This window comes from Schistocerca americana, unplaced genomic scaffold (assembly GCF_021461395.2).
Source record: "Schistocerca americana isolate TAMUIC-IGC-003095 unplaced genomic scaffold, iqSchAmer2.1 HiC_scaffold_198, whole genome shotgun sequence".
Taxonomy (NCBI): domain Eukaryota; kingdom Metazoa; phylum Arthropoda; class Insecta; order Orthoptera; family Acrididae; genus Schistocerca; species Schistocerca americana.
Window position 1 is genome coordinate 155,001 of NW_025725904.1, and position 7,500 is coordinate 162,500.

A 7,500-nucleotide genomic window follows, 5' to 3' on the forward strand; every position below is an offset into this window, starting at 1 on the left:
TTATCCAAGTAACGTGGGTACGATCTAAGGAACCATAACTGATTTAATGAGCCATTCGCGGTTTCACCTTAATGCGGCTTGTACTGAGACATGCATGGCTTAATCTTTGAGACAAGCATATGACTACTGGCAGGATCAACCAGGGAGCTGCGTCAACTAGAGCTGAGCAGCCGGCCGCCCGGGAGTGTGTCCCGGGGGCCCGCGCGAACACGCAAGCGTCCGCTCAATTATTCTGCAAACAGGAGGAGGCTGAGCTCCCCTGCACAATACACCTCGAAACCCTCTCAGGTCCCGGCGGCGCGCAGCGCCGTCCTAAGTACTTGGTCGGGTTCGAGAGAGGCGCAATCGCCCGGAGTTTGGCGAGTAGACGCTTTAGGTGCGACCACCCGTGCTCCCAACTGAGCTTGCCGCTGCCGACAGAGGCCCGGGAGCGTGCTGTCGTGGCATTGCCGGCGGGAGACAACACGCGCCACCTACGGTGACCGGCAGCTCCAACGCCAGCGCCACAGAAGGACAAAAGCCCCACTTGGGTGCCGAAGCGAACTCTCCCAGCACAGCGCACGCGCCAACACGTCCGCACAGCTGCGATACAAACCACCTGCGAGAACCGCAGAGGCGACCGAGCAGCAGACGGCGTCGCGGCGCCGATCGCCGGGCGGCGGCGCATCCTCAGCGCACACAGTCCTCAATCGGACCAGCACACTGCAGATGTCCACCGCGCTTCGCACCGGGCCCGCGAGGACCTACTTTGGCCGCACGGCGCCGCGTGCAGGGTGCGCCGGCGCGCAGCTGCGCCGCCTGCCGCCTCCGTCGGCCGGCGCGCCTGCCACTGGCCGCCCCCACCAGCCGGCTGTAGCGCGTGCGCCCACGCACCGCGCGGCCAGCACGCCGGGAGGCCCCCCCTCACCGGCCGGGGACGGTCCCACCCAGCCACCGCCGCGTATCGCTTCACACCCAGATGCCATTCACGTTCGTGGGCATGGTGGGTATCGCTGGAACAACCGGTTGGTAGCTCAACCGATCGTCGCCATCACTGATTCACCTCTAGCGAGAACAACCGCACCACAACGGTTTACCAGTTGTTCATTTGCATAACGTCACCAGCAAACGTAGGCGTCCATCGCCATTTGCAAATTCAACGATTGTTGCATGCCTGTGTCAGGTGTCACGACACACTATGTCTGCCCACATACACGCAACAACATGTGCACGCTTCGCGAACACGTGGAAGGTGGCCCCCGTACGTATGCGATGTCCATTGCGCGAACGACTGTCAACCGGCCTCTGTCGCATGTCGCAGATGTGGAACGCAGTGCACCATGCTATCACGGTGTGTGAGAAGAGACGACTACGTCTGACAACACGCGCCACTACATCAACAGACGGCTCATGCTGATCGCCATCCAGGGCATACCACACTGCAATCCAGCTCTTATAGGGAGACGACACGTAGCTGAGTGCACAACATTTGGACCGCATGGTTCGCCGTTGTTGGCGCAGTCGTTGTACGGTCACATGTACCACGATGTATCATTCAGTACATGAGGACCAATGTGCAGTACAGTGTGTGATTTGGACGTACAACATCAGCGGACAGTTGACACAGGCCGTACCACAGCGTAGGCTAAGTGCTTCGCACATGCGAATGCCAATGAACAACTGCAAATGCCAATGAACAACTGCAAAGGGCATTGAGCATGTACGTCCTGCTGCCATCCACATTACAGTGTATAGCTGCAAGGTGTTTAACATGAAGCGATACACTGGGGACCGGGCAGTGCGAGTAGCAAACTATATTGCGGGGGTTGCAGTTAGGCAACACTACACTAATTTAACGCGTCGTATGACAATTACAGAGCAGGTTAAGGCCCAACGTGTGTTGGGTTAAGGCCCAACGTGTGTTGGGTTAAGGCCCAACGTGTGTTGGGTTAAGGCCCAACGTGTGTTGGGTTAAGGCCCAACGTGTGTTGGGTTAAGGCCCAACGTGTGTTGGGTTAAGGCCCAACGTGTGTTGGGTTAAGGCCCAACGTGTGTTGGGTTAAGGCCCAACGTGTGTTGGGTTAAGGCCCAACGTGTGTTGGGTTAAGGCCCAACGTGTGTTGGGTTAAGGCCCAACGTGTGTTGGGTTAAGGCCCAACGTGTGTTGGGTTACGTTAAGGGGCAATGTGGGTTACGTTAAGGGGCAATGTGGGTTACGTTAAGGGGCAATGGGGGTTACGTTACGGCGCAATATAGGTTACGTTACGGCGCAATATAGGTTACGTTAAGGCGCAATACAGGTTACGTTAAGGCGCAATACAGGTTACGTTAAGGCGCAATACAGGTTACGTTAAGGCGCAATACAGGTTACGTTAAGGCGCAATACAGGTTACGTTAAGGCGCAATACAGGTTACGTTAAGGCGCAATACAGGTTACGTTAAGGCGCAATGCAGGTTACGTTAAGGCGCAATGCAGGTTACGTTAAGGCGCAATACAGGTTACGTTAAGGCGCAATACAGGTTACGTTAAGGCGCAATACAGGTTACGTTAAGGCGCAATACAGGTTACGTTAAGGCGCAATACAGGTTACGTTAAGGCGCAATACAGGTTACGTTAAGGCGCAATACAGGTTACGTTAAGGCGCAATACAGGTTACGTTAAGGCGCAATACAGGTTACGTTAAGGCGCAATACAGGTTACGTTAAGGCGCAATACAGGTTACGTTAAGGCGCAATACAGGTTACGTTAAGGCGCAATACAGGTTACGTTAAGGCGCAATACAGGTTACGTTAAGGCGCAATACAGGTTACGTTAAGGCGCAATACAGGTTAGGTTAAGGCGCAATACAGGTTAGGTTAAGGCGCAATACAGGTTAGGTTAAGGTACGACATAGGTTAGGTTAAGGTACGACATAGGTTAGGTTAAGGTACGACATAGGTTAGGTTAAGGTACGACATAGGTTAGGTTAAGGTACGACATAGGTTAGGTTAAGGTACGACATAGGTTAGGTTAAGGTACGACATAGGTTAGGTTAAGGTACGACATAGGTTAGGTTAAGGTACGACATAGGTTAGGTTAAGGTACGACATAGGTTAGGTTAAGGTACGACATAGGTTAGGTTAAGGTACGACATAGGTTAGGTTAAGGTACGACATAGGTTAGGTTAAGGTACGACATAGGTTAGGTTAAGGTACGACATAGGTTAGGTTAAGGTACGACATAGGTTAGGTTAAGGTACGACATAGGTTAGGTTAAGGTACGACATAGGTTAGGTTAAGGTACGACATAGGTTAGGTTAAGGTACGACATAGGTTAGGTTAAGGTACGACATAGGTTAGGTTAAGGTACGACATAGGTTAGGTTAAGGTACGACATAGGTTAGGTTAAGGTACGACATAGGTTAGGTTAAGGTACGACATAGGTTAGGTTAAGGTACGACATAGGTTAGGTTAAGGTACGACATAGGTTAGGTTAACCCTGCTGTTCTGTTCGGGTCTATATGACCCGAAACGAATATGAACGTTATTTTACATTATGTAAATACCAATATATATTTATGAAACTTTGTGACTTTGTCTGAAAATGGATGAGCAGCATGTGTTTTAAAAGGTTTTAAAAAAGTTTAAGAAGTTTGGGCTTCAACTGTAATAGTTGCATATGTAATGTTCGGGTCATAATGACCCGACACAAATATGTTTAGTGTAACTCGTATTTATTTCTAAAATCTGGAAATGGCGAAAATTATTTTTGTTGTGTTGTGTGGGAATAGTGACTGCATCATTCCAACTTACTCTCAACAATCACCTAAAGCTCCATGCGTTCACAACAATGGGCTTGTTTGTTGCTTTCCCCAGGAAATAATAATTGGCAGTTCTCAATAATTGGAATGCTTTGTTTCTGCCCAGTTTGACTTGTGACACCATGGCGATGAGACCATTGAATGATCGTGAGTTGGAAGAAATAGTAAATGCCTCACCAGATGAAGGATCACTTTCTGAGTTTGAAGATCACATCAGCAATGCATCTGAAAGCGAGTGTTCCGATGACAGTTACGACAGTCCACAGCCCATACAAAATAGTGTAGAGACTTTTCTTTCTAAAAATGGGAATATAGAATGGCAGTTGCATCCACCAGCACAACATGGTCGCCTACCAGCTTCGAACATCATCAAGAGTACCCCAGGAGTTACCAGGTATGCAGTCAGCAGAATATCTGATGTAAAATGTTCATTTGAAGCAGTATTTCACACAGCGCTTCAAAATGAAATAATAGAGATGACAAATATTGAAGGGCAGCGAGTTTATGGTGAACAGTGGACAGATATTGATGGTTCTGTTTTCCATGCATACTTAGGACTCTTACTCCTAGCGGGTGTATATCGATCTCATGGGGAGTCTACAAAAAGTTTGTGGGATAAAGATACTGGGCGAAACATATTTCGAGCAACCATGTCTCATGAAACATTCTGTAAGATATCACGTGTCCTGCGATTTGACAAGAAATCTACTAGAGAGGAAAGACGACGTACTGACAAACTTGCCGCAATTCGTAGTATTTGGGAGAAGTGGGTAGAGGTCCTTCCTAAACTGTATAATCCAGGAGAAAATGTTACTGTTGACGAGCAGTTAGTAGCATTTAGAGGTCGCTGTCCATTCAAGCAGTATATCCCAAGTAAACCGGCAAAATATGGGATCAAAATATGGACCATGTGTGACAGCAAAACTTCATACGTACTGAAAGCCCAAATTTATACAGGAAAGGTGAGTGGAGCGGCACCAGAAAGAAATCAGGGAATGAGGGTGGTATCTGATCTCACTTCTGAGTTACGTGGTCAGAATATCACGTGTGACAACTTTTTTACGTCGTACAATTTGGGGCAGCTGCTTCTGAAAAGGAAATTGACTATGTTGGGAACTATACGGAAAAATAAGCCGGAGCTTCCACACAAAATGACCAACAAGGAGGTACACAGCTCTTCATTTTACTTCACAAATGACACTACTGTGGTTAATTATATTCCTAAGAGACACAAGAATGTTGTACTTATGAGCACTCTCCACCATGATGCGGAAATCAGTGACAGGGCTGATAAGAAGCCAAAAATGATTTTGGACTATAATTCAACCAAAGGTGCTGTAGACACGCTTGATCAGTTATTAGGTACATATACATGCAAACGAAAAAGTAATAGGTGGCCAATGATAGTTTTCTACAATATTCTTGATGTTTCTGCTTATAATGCATACGTTTTGTGGATTTCGGTTGACCCTAATTGGAATGCAAGCAAATTGACTAGAAGGAGAATATTCTTGGAGGAACTTGGAAAGTCACTGATAAAAGAACATATTGCATCAAGAACGCATTTCCCAAGAACAGAAGATTCTTTGAGAATGGTCACAAGCATCCAAAACCCGAATGATGTGGGTGGTGTGTCAGAATCGGTAACAACAAGAAAATCTACAAAACGTGCACGCTGTAAGTTCTGTCCATCAAGTAATGACAATAAAACAAACATGGTGTGTGGAAAATGTAGTAAACATATTTGCAAGAAACATGTAACCTACTTGTGTCCACAGTGCAAGCAGTAAGAAAAGAACTGTAGTATTTTATAAGATGATTGTATTGAAAATTCTGTTGTTTCAAATTTATGTGAATACTTGTGCCTAAACTACAATCAGTAAGAAGAGAGGATTCTAAAGTTGTAGTGCTTTCTATGTTGGAATGTAATACAAAAACTGTAGTGTGTTCTGTACTGTAGTGTGCTCTAAGATGAATATCTGTAATGACAACTGTCTGTTGTTAGAAAATGTCAATACTTACGTCTAAACTGTCAACAATAAGAATAGAAGTATGGAAAAACTGTAGTGCTTTCTAAGTTGAATGCCTGTAATGGAAACTGTCTGTTGTTTCAAATTTATGTGCATATTTAAATGAAAAATATCCCTCAATAAAGTTGTATGCATTGTTATTATTATTATTATTACCATTATTATTATTATTATTATTATTATTATTATTACTAACAAGGTACTGGAATAGAACAACAATGTCGATAGCTAAAACTGTACCAAAATTTATGTTTCTAAAGCATTTTGATATGTCGGGTCATATTGACCCGAACAGTATATATGTCAAGTAAAAGTGAACAGAACAGCAGGGTTAAGGTACGACATAGGTTAGGTTAAGGTACGACATAGGTTAGGTTAAGGTACGACATAGGTTAGGTTACGGTACGACATAGGTTAGGTTACGGTACGACATAGGTTAGGTTACGGTACGACATAGGTTAGGTTACGGTACGACATAGGTTAGGTTACGGTACGACATAGGTTAGGTTACGGTACGACATAGGTTAGGTTACGGTACGACATAGGTTAGGTTACGGTACGACATAGGTTAGGTTACGGTACGATATAGGTTAGGTTACGGTACGATATAGGTTAGGTTAAGGTACACATTGTTGTAAGGAAAGGTTTAATGGGGGGCGGGGCGGGGCGGCCGGTTTGTTGATTGTGATTATAGTAAGTGGATGCCTGCGGCATCATCTGATTTGCCACGTCAGGATGCACCTTTGGCTCATGACAGGCGGCGCTCTCATTCCATGCTTGTGGCAGACCTGTGTCTTTCATTCCTGCCATTGTTTGTGTGCTGTGAGAGGAGGCAGTATTGTGATGTTGGGTGCACCCCTGTGTAGGACATGTGTGGGTGTTGGTGGCTTGGCTGAGCAATGGTGGTTGTCGGGTGGGTGGGATATTCTGTTTTCTGAGTGGACCTCCCAGTCTGGTTATGACAGTGTGGATTGTCTAATGTGGCGGAGAGGATGCACTGGGTGTTGTTCCATGCTGGTGCTTACATATTGTCTGTGTGCGTGTTACAGGCAGAGAGTAGTGCGTGATAAGGGTGTGTGGCTGACGTGTGGTTGTGATTGTGAGCAGAGTCTTTCAGCATGTATACGGACAGTTGTATACATTATCTGTATTCTGATGGCTCTATCTATTACTAATCAGCGCCGTGTATACGTTTAATCCGGTTCCAGTCGAAACTGTTGTATCTCTGTACATTAGTGACACGGCGAGCCCGCTATGTAGTTACTCGTCTCGGCAGCTTCCACCGGTGTATGGCAAATGATTATAAGGAATCAGTCTAGTCGTCAATACCGATGGTGTGACGTCACATGTCTGGGGTGGGGGACGCTGCGCCCTTCCGGTGGGTCATGGCCTAGAAAGACTCTTCCCACGCAGGGGGGCGTGGACTGTCATTGACTCTTCCAGGTAATATACTTGCCGTACGTTCTTGCGACTGCGAGTGCAACGCTCACCGGTACCGACATGGATGGAGCGCCTCCTAGCTGACCGCTCAGCATCGGCATTCGTACAGAGAGCAACGCGGTCGCGTCTCTAGCTCGTAACTGGTACAGCCCGCAGCTCATGTATAGGGACAGCGGGAATGTCGCATATTGGAGATAACTCTTCATGAAACGCATGTTATAGGGGTGGATTGCACATTGCGACTGCGGGAA

The 7,500-nt window shown here is 46.7% G+C and overlaps 1 non-coding gene across 1 annotated transcript in view; it reads right to left on the reverse strand.

Moving 5' to 3' along the window:
* Window positions 1–146, reverse strand: part of LOC124573913 — a 1,910-nt gene extending 1,764 nt beyond the window's left edge. The window contains exon 1 of the ribosomal RNA XR_006972233.1: window positions 1–146. This exon is cut by the window's left edge and continues 1,764 nt beyond it. This is a non-coding gene — a ribosomal RNA (small subunit ribosomal RNA).
* Window positions 147–7,500: the final 7,354 nt, after the last annotated feature.